General features: G+C 41.2%; 1 protein-coding gene across 7 annotated transcripts in view; it reads right to left on the reverse strand.

Moving 5' to 3' along the window:
• The window catches only part of LOC140741979 (transmembrane and coiled-coil domains protein 1-like), a 110,391-nt gene that overhangs the window by 26,521 nt on the left and 62,497 nt on the right, over positions 1 to 21,373 (reverse strand). The window lies entirely within an intron of this gene.

Genomic DNA, 21,373 nt, shown 5'->3' on the forward strand with positions numbered 1-21,373 from the left:
AACTCCCTGCTCATGTTATAAATTTCAAAGGGTCAAGGACTTCCATAAAGCAGTTTGAGTCTCTCAGTTTTATTCAAGAACACTGAGTGCATCTAGAGAGGAAATTGTGGATACCTTAGCTGTGATTCCTGTACCATCATTAGCCAAATGCAAGGTATTGGTAGACTGGAGGATAGCAAAAGTTTTATCTTTATTGAAGAAAGGCAACATTGAAAAACCTGGGAACTATAGGCTAGAAGTCTAACACTAGTGGATTTTGAGCGATATGATATAAATACTTGTGGAAAAACAGTGGTTATTTGGGGTTAGTCAGCATGGGAGATGGTCTTGATTGAGTGCTTTCCAAATTGAATGAAAGCATTCAATCAAGACCATTGAATGAGGTGACCAAGAAAGCCATTGAGGGCAGGGCAATAGATGTCATTTATGTGGACTTCAGGAAGCCCTTTGGTAAGATTCCACATGACCTTTGTTACGCCTGTGCCCCCCCCCCCCCTCCTTTTTGAGAATCGCAAGATTGCTATTAAGTAAGGTCAGGAGACCCAGGAAATGAGAGAGAGAGACGTTTGGAATGTCCTGACCCCAGCGATACAAAGCCACAGAACAGGTCATTGTCTCTTGGAGACGGAATTGTGTATTGAGTACTGTACTTCATGGAAGCCCTCAGGCAACGTGGGCTGGTTGGGGGATGGCATCATTCCACCCTGATTGACATCTGAGATCCTGTGAGTCAGGATAAAAGAGGGTCTGGGGAACAGCCCCTGACACGCACCAGGAGAAACGCTAGAAGTTCCGTGACAGCGTTTAATAGTGATAGCTGGTGGAGGGCCCACGTGTGTCCTTTCCCGTTGCCCCGGGATTGAGGCCCTACCACGGAAGGTGGCTTAGCTAAGGAAGAGATCACCACCGACGCCATTTCGAAGGATCGACATCATAAAACGGAAAACCGGGCAAGTTCTAAACCTCCGTCTCTCTCTCCAACCAAAAGCTGCAGCTTGAATATATTTCCATTGGACAATACATTCTCCCCTAGACAATGATAGAGCTATTTCTTATTGATTATTATTATACCCGCACTTTTAGATTTAGTATTGACGACGTATATTATCTGTATGCTTGCATTGATATTATTTTTGTGTATTTTATCAATAAATACTGTTAAAAATAGTACCATCAGACTTCAACGGACCTCTCTATCTTTGCTAGTAAGTGACCCAGTTACGGGGTACGTAACAATTGGGGTTCTCGTCTCGGGATTTGACACCAAATTAGGAGGCTAGTGAATCGGGCTTGTAAGTCCAAACTTGGATCTGGTTACGAGGGTAGCCAGATGGGAAACCAGCAAAGATGGACGTGGATGAATTTATAGAAAACCCGACTCTAGAGGTGGCCACTAAATCAGACTTGATAAATATGGCGAAGGGGCTAAACCTCGCAGAGGTGAGGTTGTCAATGAAAAAGCGGGAGGTGCGAAGGGCCATAACTCAGTATTATATTGAGAAGAATGTGTTTGCAGCTGAGGTATTGGAAAATATCCCTGAAAAGGTACCAGCTAGTGGGACGGCTCAGTTAGAGTTGGAGAAATTAAGGTTGGAACATGCAATTACGTTAAAGCAGCTGGAAGCAGCTGAGAAAGAGAAAGAAAGGGCCGAGAAACAAAGGGAGCATGAAATTCAGTTAAAACAGCTGGAAGCAGCTGAAAAAGAGAGAGAGGGCCGAGAAGGAGAGGGAGAGAGCTGAGAAAAAGGAAAGAGCCGAGAAAGAGAGAGAGTATGAGGAGGCAGAGAAACAGAGGAAACATGACTTGGAGATGGAGAAGTTAAGGCAAGAGCAAAGAGATCAAGGGTCAGACCGAGAGAAGCGGTTTAATGTTAGTCGGGAGTTGAGGTTAGTACCTCCCTTCGAGGAGACGGATGTTGATAGTTATTTCTTGCTTTTTGAGAAGGTGGCAGTGAATCAGAAGTGGCCCAGAGATCAGTGGGTGGCGCTGTTACAAAGTGTGTTAAAAGGGAAGGCACAATGAGCATATACGGCGTTGTCCATGGAGGAGGAAGAGGCGGAGAGTTATGACAAAGTAAAAGCCGCCATTCTCCAGACTTATGAATTGGTACCTGAAGCGTATAGACAAAAGTTCAGAAATTTAAAGAAACGGTGGAATCAGACGTATACCGAGTTTGCCTATGAGAAGGGTGTGCTCTTGGACCGTTGGTGTACAGCAGAAATAGTGGAAGAGGATTTTTGGCGTCTCAGGGAGTTAATTCTGATTGAGGAATTTAAAGGTTTTGTTTCGGAGGATATCCGGATGTATTTGAAAGAGAAGCCGAATAAGTCCATCTCAGACTTTGCTAGGTTCGCAGATGAATATGCCCTAACCCACAAGACAAAGTTTTCCTCGAATAAAAGTTACCGGAGAGACCGTGGGAACGATAGAGAAAGCCCGCCGGCTGAGGCAGCGGTCCCGCCGGGAGCTAGTGGTAAGATTGAGGAGGAGAGGCAAGACGGCCAGAGATCTCCGGGCTTGACCTGTTTCAATTGTGGAAAGGGGGGACATATTGCATCTAGGTGCTTTGCTCCGAGGAAGGAGACAGGAAAAGGGAAAGCAGCCGTCCCTATTGGATGTGCCGTGGTAATCAGTAAATCGACAAGAGAGCCCCGGGTAGACAGAGTACGAGAAGGGTCTGAGACTTGTATGTCAAATGGAACCGTGTCTGTGAGGGAGGGAGACACACCAGTTCCAGTAGGGATCTGGAGAGACACGGGGGCTGAACTATCATTGATCAGCAGTAAGGTACTAGATTTTGGTCGCAAGACGGGAATGGTAGCTGTGAAAGGAATAGGAAAAGGGACGGAAATGGTGCCCTTGCATAGGATCATTATGAATTGTGAGCTAGTCTCTGGACCCATTGAAATAGGGGTGCGATCAGAATTCCCGAGAACTTACGCGGACGTCCTTCTGGGTAATGATTTAGCCAGTGGTAAGGTTTGGTCAGCAATGAAGCTGACGAGACAGCCGGTGAGTGTTGCGGTCCCGCCCCTAGATTCCAAGATCTATCCCGCATGTGCGATCACTCGCAGCATGTTGAGAAAGGCAGCTGAGAACGAGAGCAGTTTAAATCCGGCCAGTATCGATTTGGCCAAGACGTTTTTACCAACTCTGTACCACGAGGGTTTAGAGGGTGGTAAAACTAAGAGTAGTAAAGTGAAAGAGAGCAAGGGATGAGGAGGTAGACCTTCCCTTAGCGAGGAGAAAAGTTCTAGAGGCACGAAATAAAGATGAGAAACAGAAAAAGCTGTTAAAAGGTCCAGAGTTGGACATGGATGATCTGTCTGGTTTGGCAGAACTGTTTGAAGAAGTTGAAAATTCTAAAGGTGTTCCCGATAATGAAATGAGGGCAGTCCTAGATGAAAAGTGGGGAGATGAATATTATTATTGAAGGAGAAGGAAAATATGTAGTTCCCAAATTGAATGAAGAAAATTTAAAGGCTGGACTGATATCAAAAGCAGCAATCAGGCTACAGAGACAATGGCGTGGTACCACAAAGCCTGTGAATCAATTACAGGTTGAGTTGGAAGGTAACGGGGCCCCACACGCTATTGTTATTCCAGAGTGTGGTGTGAAAAGGCAGAATTTGAAATGCTGTTTGAACAAAGAGTTTAAACTGAAAACTAATAGCCTGAAGGATCCTGAAGAGAAAACTAGCAACTTGCGTAAAATTAAAGAATTGGGTGGAAATTCGGGAAATGGTCAAGTTTGGAACACATTGTTGATAAAATAACTCCTATGGAAGGAGCGGGCGAAAGCCTATTTTGCCAGGGTGCACAAGCTCCCCACGTGGGAATTAACCGGAAAAGAGGCAAGGGTTAATGGGGACGCCATTTTTAAATAGCAGAAGCCGGTTTTGAGGGATTTCGATAAAGCATGTGAATAATAAAAGACAACCCCCATGGAAGCCTGCCTGTTAAGTTTGAAAGCAACATAAAGATTAGTATTTGCATGAACTTTTGTAGTATACCCGTAAGCTAAGATCACAACTTTAGTTTTGTTGGCTAAAGAAAAATAAGACCTAAAAATAGGTGGTTATTAAATTGGAGTCTGATGCTACAATACTTTAGTAAGGTACAAGATGTTAAGATATTAAAGCAAGTGACAATGTAATTGGTAACCATCTAGATACTGAATTGAATGTATATTACCCTGTAGAAAAAAAACTTTTGTATGGTGGTAGATTCTAAAATCCTGTAAGACTCTGTATTACTTCATTTTTTTCCAATGGTAAAAAACGCGTTGAAGAAAGGGGGTGTTACGCCTGTGTCCCCCTCTCCTTTTTGAGAATCGCAAGATCGCTATTAAGTCAGGTCAGGAGACCCAGGAAATGAGAGAGAGACGTTTGGAATGTCCTGGCCCCAGCGATACAAAGCCACGGAACAGGTCATTGTCTCTTGGAGACGGAATTGTGTATTGAGTACTGTACTTCATGGAAGCCCTCAGGCAACGTGGGCTGGTTGAGGGATGGCATCATTCCACCCTGATTGACATCTGAGACCCTGTGAGTCAGGATAAAAGAGGGACTGGGGCACAGCCCTTGACACGCACCAGGAGAAACGCTAGAAGTTCCGTGACAGCGTTTAATAGCGATAGCTGGTGGAGGGCCCACGTGTGTCCTTTCCCGTTCCCCCGGGATTGAGGCCCTACCACGGAAGGCGGCTTAGCTAAGGAAGAGATCACCACCGACGCCATTTCGAAGGATCGACATCATAAAACGGAAAACCGGGCAAGTTCTAAACCTCCGTCTCTCTCTCCAACCAAAAGCTGCAGCTTGAATGAACTTGAGTGACTTTTATATTTCCATCGGACAATACATTCTCCCCTAGACAACGATAGAGCTATTTCTTACTGATTATTATTATACCCGCACTTTTAGATTTAGTATTGACGACGTATATTATCTGTATGTTTGCATTGATATTATTTTTGTGTATTTTATCAATAAATACTGTTAAAAATAGTACCATCAGACTTCAACGGACCTCTCTATCTTTGCTGGTAAGTGACCCAGTTACGGGGTACGTAACACTTTCCATTATATGGAAGACTAGAATGTAAAGAATCCAGGGACAGCTGGCTAATTGACTTGATGGTGTGATGGATATTCATGATCCAGATGTTTATTTTTAATCTTTAAATGGTATTACTTGGCCATCCTCTTGAGAAACAATACTGTCCAGGTTCAGGAAGCCTATTGTTGACTTAAATGAGACTGCAAGCTAACCAGAAGATGGAAAACAGACATGCAGATGAAGCAGTCATTAGAATACTAACAAAAACTGATAAATATTAGAAGGCAGTAAGGGTAGAGGAGTTATAGAGATGAAGACAAAGTCTATACCTCAGCCTTGGCCAGAGAAGGCTCTCTTCCCAGAGCCGCCTTTTGTAACAAACATGTTTGGCTACAACTCAATACCTTGTATTTCTAGTTCATCAGAACTGTACTTGTGGTTGGCATTCTTTGTAGAATTATAATCTCTATTAAAATTATTCCTCAAAATAGGCGTGTATACTGTGCTCCATAAGCTGGAACTATCTCTTCCTTGGTTGGGAGGGGGGAAACTCACAGATCAAAACATTGATTATTGACAGCTATACCCCTTCAGAGTCTAAATTCGTTTTTTGAATTTATAGCATAATCTTGCTAAAGTGAGGGCTCTGATAGAAACATTTAAAACTTAAGTTCTTGGTTTAAGTTTAGGACTCTGGAACAGATGCACTCAAAATCATCACAGAGGCAGACTAGTGACTAGTTGTGTGCCTCAGCGGCCCTTTGTTACATCTCATCGATATCAGTGATTTGGATAAATATGTACAAGGCATAGTTTGTAAGATGGCAGATGACATTAAAGTAAGTTGTATAGCGGATAATGAAGGTTATCAAAAATTACAGGGGGATATTATAGGCTCCACGGTCGCATAGCAGTTAGTGCAACAGCTCGGCGCATCAAAGTTTGGAGTTCAATCCCTGTGTCCTTGGTAAGGAGTCTCTGGACTTCCTCCCATGAGATATGTGCATTTTTTTCCAAGCACTCTGCATTCCTCTCACAGTCCAAACCAACACTAGATAGGTTATTTGGACATTGTAAATTGTTCCATGATTGGGTTAGGGTTAAACTGAGGTTGCTAGGGGTTGCTGGTGGGTGTGGCTCAAAAGGCTGGAAGGGCCTAATCCACACTGTATCTCTAAGTATTGATCAGCTGAGTAAGTGAGTCACTGAATGTCAAATAGAGTTTAATTTGGATACCTGTAAGATATTGCATTCCAGAAGTCAATTCCAGGTAGGACTTTCGGTGAGAGGCAGGTCCCTGGGGAGTGGTAGAGCAGAGTTCAGCTACGTAATTCACTGAATATAGAGTCACAGGTAGGCAGGATGGCCTCCATCAGTCATGGCATTAAGAAGAAAAGTTGGGAGGTCATGGTGAGATTGTACAGTACACTGGTAAAACTACACTTCAAAGTTCAATGTACATTTATTATTGAAGTATGTATACCTTATACAACCTTGAGATGTGTCTCCTTACAGCAGCCACAGAGCCTAATAGAACCCATTAAAAAAACAGTCAACCACTGAACATGCAGAAAATAACCCAAATCGTGCAAACAATAAAAGTAAGCAAATATCATTCAGACTGGAAGTGAGTGCACCAGCATGAAGCTAGTCATCACTGCAGCCAATCCTGGAGCCAATTAATTATGGGCCACAGCCTCAATTCAGTGCAGAAATGAATAAACATCTCTGAGCACCAAGCTGAACACCTGCCCATCCCTTTCCTCTGGCTCCAACATGCTTACCTTTTCAATCTGGCCTGGTGCTTCAATCAGCCAAACCTCGGGCCATTCCTCACTCTCAGACCCAGGCCCCACTGCTTCGATTCAGCCCATACCCAATCTTTCCAATCTGGCCCAGAGCTTAAATCAGCTAAACAACGAATCACTCCATACTCTTGGGAATGGGCCCTGCTGCCTCAAATCACCTCCAAGTCCACTTCAGCCATGGTCAAACATTTGTTCATTCCACATTGCTGGGCCTGTACCTGCCACACCTCAACCATCCTGCAGCTTCAAGATTTCAGTTCACACCACAAAAATGCCAGGTCGTACAGCTTAACTCTGAAAGTTACTGGGTATTGATTGCAGTGATTGTATCCAAGAAAGTGTGTGATTAATACAGAAATTTATAGTTTTGTTTGCTGCCAGCAAGTAAATCAGAGGTTTATGGACTTGGAGGACTGTGTTTAGTTTTGGTTGCCCTGCTAAAGGAAAGATGTTATTAAACTGAAAAGAGTGAAGAAAAGATATACAAGTATGCTGCCAGGAATTGAGGGACTAGTTTATAGGGAGAGGCTGGATTGACTAGGAATTTAGAGTGTACAAGACTGAGAGGTGATCTTAGAAAGGTGTATAAAGTCATTTGCAGCATGGAAAGTATATATGCACTCAGTCTTTTCTCCCCTGGAGTTGGGGTATGAAGAATTAAAGGGCATGCATTTAAGGTCAGAGGGGAAAGATTTAATAGGAAGTTGAGGGGCAGCTTCTTGTTTTATACAAAGGGAGGTATCCACGTGGAATCACCTGCCAGAGAAAGTGGTTGAATCAGAGACAGCAAATTTTAAAAAGTCATTGGACAGGCTCATGGATTGGGAAGATTTAGAAAGTTATGGGCCGGGGTTTCCTGTGATGTAATCGTCGAGAATGGCAGCTTAAGTCACTAGCTCCTCCGGAAAAACGCGTATTAAGCCGTTAACCCATCAAATATAATATTTTTCAAAAAATATTTGAACTGAAAAGAGGGGCAAGAATGGGGAAAAGAAATGGAAATTTAAAAAGTGACACTGAGGAACCTGTGTTCGAGAGGACTGCAGTGAGTGGCTCTCCGACCTGACTGCGTGCTAGCGAGGTGGCTGCTGGGCCTCGTTCAGACGAAGCGGCGAATACGTTCAAAATCCTGAAAGAGATAAGGGATCGCCTGAAAGAAATAGAGCAGCAGCTCCGTGATATTAAGGCAGAGCTCGCCAGCATTAATCAAAAAGTAGTGGTGGCAGAGACACGAATTGAGAAGGTGGAAGATCGTGTTCAAAACGTGGAACGGATACTGAGCAAGACAATAAAAATAATACATCACCAAGAAGGTAAACTGCTTGACCTGGAGGGAAGATCATGGCGGAAAAATATCAGAATCTACAACGTTCCTGAAGGAGCGGAGGGCTCGTCTATGACGGAGTTTGTCGGAAAGTTACTGCGGGACGTGCTGGATCTTCCCTCGGCTATGAAGCTGGAAGTCAAAAGAGCCCACCGTGCGTTAGTCCCAAAACCTACACGGGCTAGAAAGCCACGCTCAGTAATAATTAAATTCCTTTGGTACAGCACCAAGGCGGAGATTCTATGAAGGGCCTGAGGTAAGAAGAGAGTGTTTTTCAAGGATAAATTAATATATTTCGACCAAGATTACCCCCCCCCCCGCGGTCTTCCAGAAACGCAAAGAGTGCTCTGAAGTAAAGCGAGTACTAAAGCAAAATAAGATTAGATTTCAAACTCCGTAACCTGCTAAACTTCGAGTGTTTTATGACAACGGGACATGGTTGTACCAGACAGTGGAACAGGTGACTACAGACATGAAGGCCAGAGGGTTGCCCATCGGTATGACCAAAACCAAGGAAAGCCTGACTGAAGAATTACCCCGCTCCGCTTGGGAAATAATGCAAGAATCGAGAAGGCAGGAGATGGGAGGAGGCCGAGAGAAATATATCAGGAAGAGACCGGGAGTTTCCCAAAGACAGTCCTCACCCCCTTCAGAAGAGCCGTAAGGTTTGGCTAACTTTAAAAATGTTGAGAAGCTAAACGGAAGCAAAAGTACACGGTGATATACCTATCTCAAGAAATACTTATTATAATGTGGATTTTATATTACTTAATTGTTATTCTTTATTCACTCTTACTCCTTTTTCCCCACCAAAATGAGAATATATATGTGTGTGCATATATGTGTGTAATGTGTATGTGTATATATACATATATGTGTGTATGTATGTATATATATATATATATATATATATATATATATATATATACACATACACACACACACAAACCCCATTTCCAGAAAAGTTGGGATATTTTCCAAAATGCAATAAAAACAAAAATCTGTGATATGTTAATTCACGTGAACCTTTATTTAACTGACAAAAGTACAAAGAAAAGATTTTCAATAGTTTTATTGACCAACTTAATTGTATTTTGTAAATATACACAAATTTAGAACTTGATGGCTGCAACACACTCAACAAAAGTTGGGACAGAGTTAAAATAAGATTGAAAAGTGCACAGAATATTCATGTAACACCGGTTTGGAAGACTCCACATTAAGCAGGCTAATTGGTAGCAGGTTTTATATACTTTTATATCATGACTGGGTATAAAAGTAGCGTCCATCAAAGGCTCAGTCTTTGCAAGCAAGGATGGGTTGTGGCTCACCCCTTTGTGCCAAAATTCGTGAGAGAATTGTTAGTCAGTTCAAAAGGAACATTTCCCAACGCAAGATTACAGAGAATTTAGGTCTTTCAATATCTACAGTACATAATATTGTGAAAAGATTCAGAGAATTCAGACATCTCAGTGCGTAAAGGGCAACGTCTGAAACCACTGTTGAATGCGCGTGATCTTCGAGCCCTCAGGCGGCACTGCCTAAGAAACCGTCATGCCACTGTGACAATTATAGCCACCTGGGCTCGGGAGTACTTCGGAAAACCATTGTCACTTAACACAGTCTGTCGCTGTATCCAGAAATGCAACTTGAAACCGTATTACGCAAGGAGGAAGCCATACATCAACTCTATGCAGAAACACTGGCGAGTTCTCTGGGCCCGAGCTCATCTCAGATGGACCGAAAGACTGTGGAAACATGTGCTGTGGTCAGATGAGTCCACATTTCAGCTAGTTTTCGGGAAAAACGGGCGTCGAGTTCTCCGTGCCAAAGATGAAAACGACCATCCTGATTGTTATCAGCCAAAGGTGCAAAAGCCAGCATCTGTGATGGCATGGGGGTGCATCAGTGCCCATGGCATGGGTGAGTTGCATGTATGTGAAGGTACCATTGACTCTGAGGCGTATATTAGGATCTTGGAGAGACATATGTTGCCATCAAGGCAACGTCTCTTCCCGGGATGTCCATGCTTATTTCAGCAGGACAATGCCAGACCACATTCTGCACGGGCTACAACAGTGTGCTTGACTGGCCTGCTGCCAGTCCAGATCTATCTCCTATTGAAAATGTACATCACATCATGAAGAGGAGAATCAGACAATGGAGACCACGGACTGTTGAGCAGCTGAAGTCTTATATCAAGCAAGAATGGACAAAATTTCCAATTGCAAATCTACTACAATTAGTATCCTCAGTTCCAAAACAATTAAAAAGTGTTATTAAAAGGAAAGGTGATGTAACACAATGGTAAACATGCCTCTGTCCCAACTTTTGTTGAGTGTTGCAGCCATCAAATTCTAAATTTGTGTATATTTACAAAATACAATTAAGTTGGTCAGTAAAACTATTGAAAATCTTTTCTTTGTACTTTTGTCAGTTAAATAAAGGTTCACATGAATTAACGTATCACAGATTTTTGTTTTTATTGCATTTTGGAAAATATCCCAACTTTTCTGGAAATGGGGTTTGTATGTGTATATATGTATGCATGTATGTGTATATGTATATATATATTTGTGTGTGCATATATATGTATATATAGGAGTACACAGGGAAATCTTTTCTGTGTAAAGGATTTGTTCACTGGCTTTTATGAATACTGCAATGGGGGCCCTCAACTCACAAGTAGGAGGGGTTATCCCCCACAGCTAGACATTTCCTCTAGCTCAACGCAGGGTCATCTACGAGAGACCTCAGCCTTTGAATCATACGTTCGTTGCCATTTTTGTTATTATTTGCGTTTCTTGGTTCTTATTTGTTCAGGGAGTAGATCGATTAAGTTTTATTCTAATTTCAATGACACATTGACAGATAAATACAGATGGCTAAAGACAAGGTAAATTTCATTTCATTTAATGTTAATGGGCTATTAAATCCAATCAAATGTAAGAGAATTTTATCAAAAATGAAAAAACAACAAGCCCATGTAGTATATTTACAGGAAACTCATTTATGTGATAATGAGCATAAAAAACTAAAGAGAATGGGCTTCACTAATTTTTTTTTCTCCTCATATAAATCAGGACATAGGAGAGGAGTTGCTATTCTTATCTCAAGTAAGCTAAATTTTGAAAAATTATTTGAAATGGGAGATAGAAAGGGCAGATATATTCTGGTAAGGGGGAATATAGATGGCAATTCAGTTACTCTATTGAATATATACGCACCCCCGGGAAGTGATATTGGTTTCTTTCAGAAAATTACTGATATTATGGTAACAGAAACAGAAGGTCTCCTGATATGTGGGGGGGAACTTAAATTTACAATTACAACCAAACTTAGACTCTTCCAATAGAAAAACCTAAGAAACAAAATCTTTACATAAGAAAGTTAATACACTTTTTGAGAATGTTGGTTTAATTGACATATGGAGGGACCTTTTCCCTGACAGAAGGGATTACACTCATTATTCTGCTCCCCATTCTGTATATACAAGAACAGACTATTCCATAACATTTGGAAAAGACAAAGACAAAATAAACACCTGTGGAATTGGGACAATAGATGTAAGTGACCATGCACCTATATATTTATCTGTTGATTTTGACCTGCAACCAAAGAATACTATTTGGAAACTAAATTCAAGTCTACTCAATGATCTGTACTTTAAGGAACAAATTAAAAAAGAAATTGGTCTCTACATAGAATTTAATGATAATGGAGAGGTTTCACCTCCCATTTTATGGGATACTCTGAAGGCTGTCTTAAGAAGGAAAATTATAGCGTTATCTTCATATAAGAAAAAAATAAGGAATAAAACATTAGAGGAATTCAGCCTATTTTGGCTGAAGGAACTAGAGAAAAAACACAAATTGAATTAGGCACAGGATAAATTAGGGGAAATTAAAAGAATTAGGAATGAAATAAATAATTTGGCTACACAAGAAACCAGGAAAAATGTAACATTTCTGAAACAGAGACATTATGAAAGACCCTACCAATAGAGATTAATCAAAATCAATTCAATTAATGGAACAAGATGCTATCAAGGTATATTTGGCAGAGTAAAAGGCCTAGAGTTCGTCTCAAAACTTTGCAGTTAGCAAAGGAAAAGGGGGGATGGGTCCTACCTTCTCTTAGAGATGATTATTTTGCAGCACAGTTGAGAGCTGTGATATGTTGGTGTAACCCATCATAAGACGCTCAATGGAAAAACATTGAGGAGCGGGTACTTCCCATCCCCATACAGGCAATTTTGACTGATAACAACCTGCAAAGGTACATAAATACTATTGATAACCCATGGGTGAAATTGACTCTTAAAATATGGAAAACTACTGTAAAAGAATATAATCTATAGGGAGATGTTGCAATTCTTAAATGGTGTGCACATGACTCAGATTTTACACCAAATAAATTGGATGCTAGATCTAAGGACTGGACAGCTAAAGGAATAACAGTTCTTTGCAACATAATGAAAGAAGGAACACTGTTCAGTTTTGAAATGCTTAAAGAGAAACACTTATTAGAAAAACAAGACTTTTATCGGTATTTACAGATGCAACAATATGTTAACAAGACGCTTAAAAATGTAACCAAGGCAAATACATGCTTGATAGAGCACTTTAGAAAAGCATATAACTCTTTTATAATATAATGGTAGTAGAATCATTTCAAGCATGTATAAGGGGTTGTCAAATCTTAAAACACATTCAACTTCATACATTAAAACAAACTGGGAGAAGGAAGGACGGATAATTATATCTGAGGAAGAATGGACAATATGGAGATATCAATGGAAGTGTACCAGTTCACAGAAATGGAGGGAGTTTGGATGGAAAGACTTGATAAGATATTTTATTACACCCTCTCAGAAATCCCATTATGATAGTAACATCCCTGTTTGCTGGAGAAATTGTGGAAATCAAAATGCAAATCATTATCATATATTTTGGGACTGCCCTGTTATCAAAAACTATTGGAGGGTGATACATAATGCTCTACAAGACATCTTTAAATGTGAAATACTCTTAGAGAGCAAGACCATATATTTTGGATATATACCTCAAGAACGATTGAAAAGAGATAAATATTTAATGAATATACTGTTGGTGGCTGTTAAAAAGACTCTTACTAGGAAATGGTTATCACAGGAGAGCCCAACTTTAAATACATGGATGGAAATTACAATGGACATTTACAAAATGGAGAAGATAACAGCATCTGTTAACCCTAAGCTGGAGCAATTTGATTCATACTGGGAAAAGTGGTTTAACTACATAATGCCTAATAATAGGCCTGATTTTATTCTCACAAATCAATGAATCTGTTGTAAAAAAAAAATCACTCCCTACTTGTACATAGTTCTTTCCTTTTGTTTGTTTTTTCTTTCCACTCTTTTCTGTAAGTGTATACCTCAGATAAATACTTTGTGGAGATTTGTGATATATATGATTATATGATATATATGTACAAAGTCTGAAATACATCTTATGGAAATGTTTGTTTGATGATGAACTTCAATAAAAAAATAAATTACAAAAAAAGTTATGGGCACATTGACAAATGTGACCAGTTTGAATGTAAAGATGAGGTTAAAACAGACCTTTTTACTTGGAATGGAGTTGTACTCATGAGTAGGCACTGTTAGTTAGAAAGACAAGTAAAGCAAAATGTAGTTATTCATTAGATTCACAAGGCCTTGAAGTACACAAAGGTAAGCCATTAAGGAATGTGATAACTCGTTTTCTTTTTCACCAATGAGCAAAAACATTTTGGTTGGCAGAAAAAGTCTCAATTTATAAGAATTTTGGAAACAAGCTAGGCTAGTTCAGTGGAAATGTAAAATCCTCACTGTACATCTATCAAGAAATAGTTTTAGAATTGTAACGGATTGGTACATGTAGATTACAAATGAAGTGTGGGCTCTCTTCATTACCCAAGAGTGAGCAAGCCCATCAGACTTCAGTCCTCGTACTGGAATTGCAATCAGTGCCAGGGACATTTAAAATTCTCCAGGTAAACTGGAATCCTTGACATGATACTTGCTTCTCATCAGACTTACCAGTTGTTTTTAAGTCTGTTTTAGTTTCACTGTTTTGTTTATCCTTTGCATCACTTAGAAGGGAGTGGGACTTATTCTTTCATCAATTAATTTACAAATTGTTTTAGACTTAGTAATTTGTGTTTCTTTTTCCTCATCACTTACTATATTTTAATAAAATACCCTGCAGCAACTCTGAGATGTTCTTTGTCATCATGGACCAGTTGGACTGAATGGCCTGTTTGAATGCTGTGTAACTCTGACTCTCCCCAATTGAGTTCACTGCTTTTTAGGACAGCCAGTATGGGAAGCACAACCCCGATTATCTGGGAACTCAAAGGTATTATACCAGATACCAGGTGCAGTTTTCCAACAAAAAGGCAAAGGATTATTTAAGACTAACTCAGTTCATTCAATATTTGACTGCAGGAATATAGTGCACATGCTTGAAGGATTGATGAGACAGTTAAGCTGTGAAGATACAAAAAGCTGCAAAAGACTACAGGTGCCTCTGAAAGATCTACTTCCTAAACCATGGCTTCCTCTCTCGCATTATTAACTAATATCTCATCATCTTCTGTATTTCTGCTTTCACACCCTCTCTTCCAGAATAAGGATAGAATTCCCTCATTTTCCATACCACAATCCACCACATTCAACAGATTCTCAGCAAATTCCTGCATCTTCTGAGATTCAACTACCAGACACCTTTCCCCTGTTGGAGTTGACTGTTTAATTCTTAGATTAGACTGTTTAAATTGGTATTTTCTTTGCAGTTTAACAATTGATTATCTGCCTGTAGTCTATGCTAGTTTCAGATGCTTCTGGTCGCTATACTAAGTATACCTCTGGAAAGCTCTGGTAGTTTCTTTGTTCTGCTTTACTTGAATAAGTGCTTTCTCATTGGTTAACTTGGTACTACAGCTTTCAAGTCTTCTAATTTATTAACTCATATAGAGATTAGAATAGAATTTTCCTCATCTCTATGGGTATAAAATGGCTAAACACAAAGCAGTACCATCTTAATCTTCGTTTCTCTAACATAGAAGAGATCAGGTTAGTCAGAGAAACAGGCTGTTTGCCCTCGTTTATGTGAACCAACATGCCTATCTCTGCTAATCCCACTTGAGTATATTTACAGTATTCTATATCCCTCTACACCCTGCTCATTCAGGTACCTGTCCAGATGCCTCAAATGTTCTTACAGCTCCTGCTATCACCACCTCCTCTTGCAACTCATTCCAGATACTAATTACTGTTTGTGCAAAACCACCCTATCATGTCTTACGTAATTTAATAAACCTCCATCATGTCACCTTTCAGCCTCCCTCACCACAAGGAAAACAGTCTCATCCTATCTAGTCACTCCTTATATTCAAGTACTCTAATCCAGGCAACATCATCGTGAATCTTTTCTGACCTCTTAATTACACCTTTGCTATAGTGTGGTGACCAGAAATGCATACAATGCTTCAAATGCAGTCTAAACAAAATTTTGTACAAATATATGACATCCCAACTCTTGTACTCATTGCCTCAGCTGATCATATCATAACGCTTTCCTCACCAACCTGTGTTGCTACTTTCAAGGAAATATGAATGTACCCCAAGCTGTCTCTGTTCTACAACACTGGTTTAACTTCCCAAAATGGTTCATCACACTTTAAATTCATAGTTATCTAAATTCCACTGTAAACTTAGGCAATATTCTTCACTGTCTACCACACCACCAATTTTTGTGACATTTGCAAACTTACTAATCATGCCACCTACATTCTCATCCAAGTTATTAAATGAAAAACAACAAATGGACACAGTACCAATCCCTTTGGTATACCACTGGTCACAGGCCTCCAATCTGAAAAACAACCCTCTACTACCACACACACAAAATGCTGGTAGAACACAGCAGGCTAGGCAGCATCTATAGGGAGAAGCGATGTCGACGTTTCGGGCTGAGACCCTTCGTCAGGACTACCACTCTCTCATCTTTCCTCTACCCAAAGCTGTATCCTGTTGGCTAGTTCACCCAGATCCCATGTGCTCTGAACCTTCTGCACTAGCCTAGTACAGAACCTTGTTAGATACCTCAGCAAACTTCATGTAAGCAATATCCATCACTCTGCCCTTGTCAGTCCTCTTAAAAAAACTCAATCAGATTTATGCTACATAATTTCTCACATAAAGCTATGGTGTTTATTCCTAATCAGTAAACTCTTCAATAGGTTTCAAAAGCTTCCAACCTGAAAGGAGTTTATTCGTCAAATTCGCCAGGCAAGCACTAGATCCTTTCATTCCTAATGAGTCTTTGACTTTCCAGATGCAAATAAATCCTACCTATTCCTCAGCATTTCTTCCAATGATTTTCTACCACTGACACCAATGGGTTGACACATTTGGGTTTGGGGCATCACAGTTTCGAGTCAATTCTGGCGTCCTCTGTAAGGAGTTTGTACATCCTTCCCGTGAATACATAGACTTCCTCTGGCAGCTTCAATTTTCTCTCTCAGTCAAAAGACCTACTGTTTAGTAGGTTAATTGGTCGTTTTAAAATGTCCTGTAATCAGGCTAGGATGAAATAGGTGGATTGCTGAGTGGTGCAGCAAACATGTTTTCTAAATGCCTATAAATCCTATTCCCTAAGAATCCCCTCCAGGAATATGCCCAACACTGATGTAAGATTCACTAGTCTAGTTTCCAGGATTATCCCCATGCCCCTTCTTGAATAATGGAACGTTAGCTAATGGGATCTAGCCTGTGGTTGAGAGGACAGGAAGATATTGATAAAGGCTCAGCAATCTTATCTCTAGACTCTCTTAATAGTCTGGAGTATATCCCTTAAGCCCTGCAAAGTTATCCACATTAATGCTCTCTAACAGATCCAACACAACCCGATTATTTATCTCAAAATTCCAGACTTATTTTCTTATTCTCTGCATCCATCTGCTTGGTACATATTCATTTAGGACCTCACTCACGTCCTCTGCTTCCAAGCATCTTCTGTCTTTTAAGCTTGAGTGGCCTACCCACTCCCTGGTTGCTCTTGATGTAAAGAATGCCTTACATCAACACTCTGTCCAGATGGAGAGATTCACCTGCACTTCTTCCCATCTGGTGTACTGCATTTGGCATTCACAGTGTGGTCTCTTCGGCTGCTCGTTCACTTTGCAGTGCACCAGTACTCCACAGGAGTAACCATGAGCTTCCTGTCACTTTAATTCACCATCCTTCACTGACCCACACACTTCACACAGCTCAAAAAGCACAATCTGTCTCAAATTGTCACATTTACCACTTTGGTCTCAGATGATCACAAATATTCATGCTGACTACTCAGCCTCCCCTACTTTCTCTGCTGGGAAAGCGTGATAAGACAGAATGTTAACACTGTTTTTCCTTTAGCAGAAGATGCTGGCTGACTTGCAGAGTAATTCCAGCATACTTTGTTGTGGTCTACAGAACTTTGGAATCTTTCAATTTGTAGCAGTAAAAGCTTTCTATTCTTCCCATTCTAGTGGGAGAAAATTTTTTCTCAAACTGCAACTCAATAGTTACCATTGTCCATTCATTAACTTAATCTACAGCCCCACATGATCCATCATGGCTTATTCTGGCACTACACCCATCCAGTTGCCAGTATTTTTTCTGTCACAACACAGGAAGTGACTCTCCTTCAGATGCATCTCCACAATAATTCATGATAACATTTCCTCTTACATGCCCATCAACTTCTTAACTTTCCTGCCATCTGCTGACACCAGGAGCAATTTACAGCAACTAATTAACCTGTTAGCGACCTTTGGAATGTGGGAGGAAACCCATGCAGTCACAGGGAGAGTGTGCATCATCTGACAACAGGATGGAACCTGTGCTGCTGAAGCTGTGTGGCAACAGTCACTGTGTCAGTCCAGCATAGTGTCATCCAGAAATAGACATGGATGCTGATTGAAAATGGTTGAGGTCCAACACTGATCTTTGTGACATACTACCTATAGTGTGTTGCCTAACCCACTTGACAAGATCATTCACTGCTACTCCATGTTCTGACCTTTGAATGAACCTTTATTTAGCTCTCTGGCCTCACAAATGTCCATGGGACAAAATGCTTTTTCCAGTAGCCCTGCCCAGAACCATCTCCATTCATGAAACACAAAACTGAGGGATAGTTCAATTATCTGGGCAACACCATAATCCAACAATGCTTCTATGCGTTTAAGAAATTTCTTCCAGAATCAATAAAACTAAACAGGTCCTCAAATGATCCATGGTCTCAGCAATTATTGAGGAAGTTCCAGAAGGCATAACAGCAATCATTTTGTTGATTCACCAGCAGAGGGGACTGTGGAGCAGAGTGTGGGAGCACACGCTCTCAGTAATACACCATCACTGCAGAAAAACAAAAAGTCAGTAACATATGCAAAGTTTGCAACCAAATGAAAGGGCAATAGAGCACAAATCATCAATTTAAATAGTAAGCTATTTGCCAGTACAATACACAGGCCATGGAAATGAAAGTGGATGACACAATAGAGCAGCAGTTAGCATAATGCTATTACAGTGCCAGAAATCTGGGTTCAATTCCACCGGTTTGTAAAGAATTTCTACATTCTCCTTATGACCACGAGGGTTTCATTCAGGTGCCCCAATTTCCCCTCACATTACAAAGACATACGGTTTAGTAGGTTAATTGGTCAACATGTCATTGGATAGGTTTCATTGAGCTGGACTGGAAGGCTGTATGTCTAAATAAAATATAAAACAGTACAGATGCCGGGAATTAAATCAACCCAACATTGCGGAAAATTGCACAGGGATATCCTGGGCACAGACAAGATAAATCCAATCCAGCTAACCACCATCTCAGTCACCAACATAGAAACAGAAGGCATAACCAACAATTCCTATCGCTTGCTCAGTTTGGATTTTACTTGGACACCCAGTTTCAGGTTTGCTTGACCATGATATGAGGGATGAGGATTACCTGACAGACTGTAAAAACAGATACATGTATGGGTAAAGGAAAAGTGGCTTTAGATTTCTGAATCATTGGGATCTGTTCTGCAGATATATAGGAGGATGAATTGCACCAGAATGGGTCTATCATCCCTGTAAGGAGATGAACAAGCTAATGTAGGCAAAGGAACAAGGCACAGAGTAGGTGAATAGTTGGTGGGGGGGGGGGGGGGGAACAGAGAGATTGTCAAATATTAAAGGAAAACTATGTCAGCCTGTTAGGTTGAGAAGGTTATGGTCTTGACAAAACACAAAGGAGGTCATCTGGAAGGCAGATTAGCACATGAGAATATGATAATGTTGCTACCACACATGGTTGAGGAGAAGAGGAGCCTCAAATCAACATTGCAAGGGGAAGATGCAAACAAGATGGCAGTGCAAATAAGAGAGCAATAATACAGAAAGGTGTTCAAATGATGAAGCAGTTAAGAACAGAAAGGGGCAATCTTTTTTCTGCGACAGACTACAGGTCTCTAACTATCATCAAGAAGCAGAGAAGCAAATCACAGAGTAAAAGTGGTAGGGGATAACAACCTCCCCAAAATGAACTTGGGTTATGTGGTAGGAAAGATTTAGCAGAGGCGGCATTATTAAAGTGCTGCTTGGAAAGTTCAATAATCCTACTGAAGGATAACACTCAATCTGACCTTGAGGAATGAAACTGGCTAGTCCAAGAAGTGTTGATAGGAGAACATTTTAGACATTGTGATCACAATTCTAAGTTTAGATAGTTATGGAAAAACCAAGGACTGTCTGCAAATTAGGATCCCTAGCTGGGGAATGCCAATTTCAACATAGAGTGGACCTGACAAAAGTAGGTAAACAGCAGGTCCTTTCAGCACACTTCTTACATCAAAGAAATGGCAGTCATTCAAGAGTGAGATGGGGAGAGCTCAGCAGCAACATGTTCCTGTCAGGGTGAAAACACAGACAATGGATGGGTAAAGAAAAGCACATGTCAGGTATAAAGAATTGAAATCGGGAGACCTTCAGAATACAGAGTACTTATAAACATACTGAGGTTAGAAGGAGACACAAGGTATCACTGGTAGACAAGACTAAGAAAAGTCTCGATTCTTTAAAATTAATTAAGTACAGGTAGTCCCCAAGTTACGAATGTCCGACTTACGGGCAACTCGTACTTACGAACCGAGGAAGGAGAACGCCGTCTGCCATTTTAAGTCAGATCGCAACGCCATCCGCCATTTTAAGTCATTGCCGTTGACACAGTGTTCAGCGTGTAACTTTGTATTTCACTTAAATTTTTCTTAGCAAGAGTCGCCCTGAACCTGCACACCCGCCCCCCCGCCCCCCCCGTTCCGGTCGGCTGGTGGCGCAGTGAAATCAGCGCCGGGCTCGAGACAGACCGCTCCCACCCGAGTGCACCAGGTTGATGTCAATCCAGTGACTCCCGTACCATCCGTGCTGGGTTGATGTCGAGCTCGCAACACAACCTCGTAAAAAAAAGAACTGCCACCTCCAGTTTAAATTCCCACGCGGAATATTGTGGAGGATCAAATACCTACACCCAGCACAGCCCCCACTTGTCTCATTTAACCTGTGTCAAACCGATGGTCCTTAGGACCTGGGGAATTCAGTGCGGTGGTCCTTAGAACCCAGCGGACCTCGGGAGCCGGCGGAGGTAGGGAGCTGACAGAGGTCAGGACCCGCCACCCGCCATGTTTCTGTTCCATTGACGGGAAGTGATCGCGATTGAAAATAAAGTGGAAATAATAAACAACACACACAAAATGCTGGTGGAACACAGCAGGCCAGGCAGCATCTATAAGGAGAAGCACTGTCGATGTTTCGGGCCGAGACCCTTCGTCAGGACTAATCAAAAGGAAATATAGCAAGAGATTTGAAAGTAGTGGGGGGAGGGGAAATGCAAAATGATAGGAGAAGACCAGAGGGGGTGGGATGAAGCTAAGAGCTGGAAAGGTGATTGGCAAAAGTGATACAGAGCTGGAGAAGGGAAAGGATCATGGGACGGGAGGCCTTGGGAGAAAGAAGGTGGGGGGGAAGCACCAGAGGGAGATGGAGAACAGTGATGGGCAGAGAGAGAGAAAAAAAACAAATAACTAAATGTGTCAGGGATGGGGTAAGAAGGGGAGGAGGGGCATTAC

The sequence above is a fragment of the Hemitrygon akajei genome, chromosome 19, assembly GCF_048418815.1.
Source record: "Hemitrygon akajei chromosome 19, sHemAka1.3, whole genome shotgun sequence".
Taxonomy (NCBI): Eukaryota; Metazoa; Chordata; class Chondrichthyes; order Myliobatiformes; family Dasyatidae; genus Hemitrygon; species Hemitrygon akajei.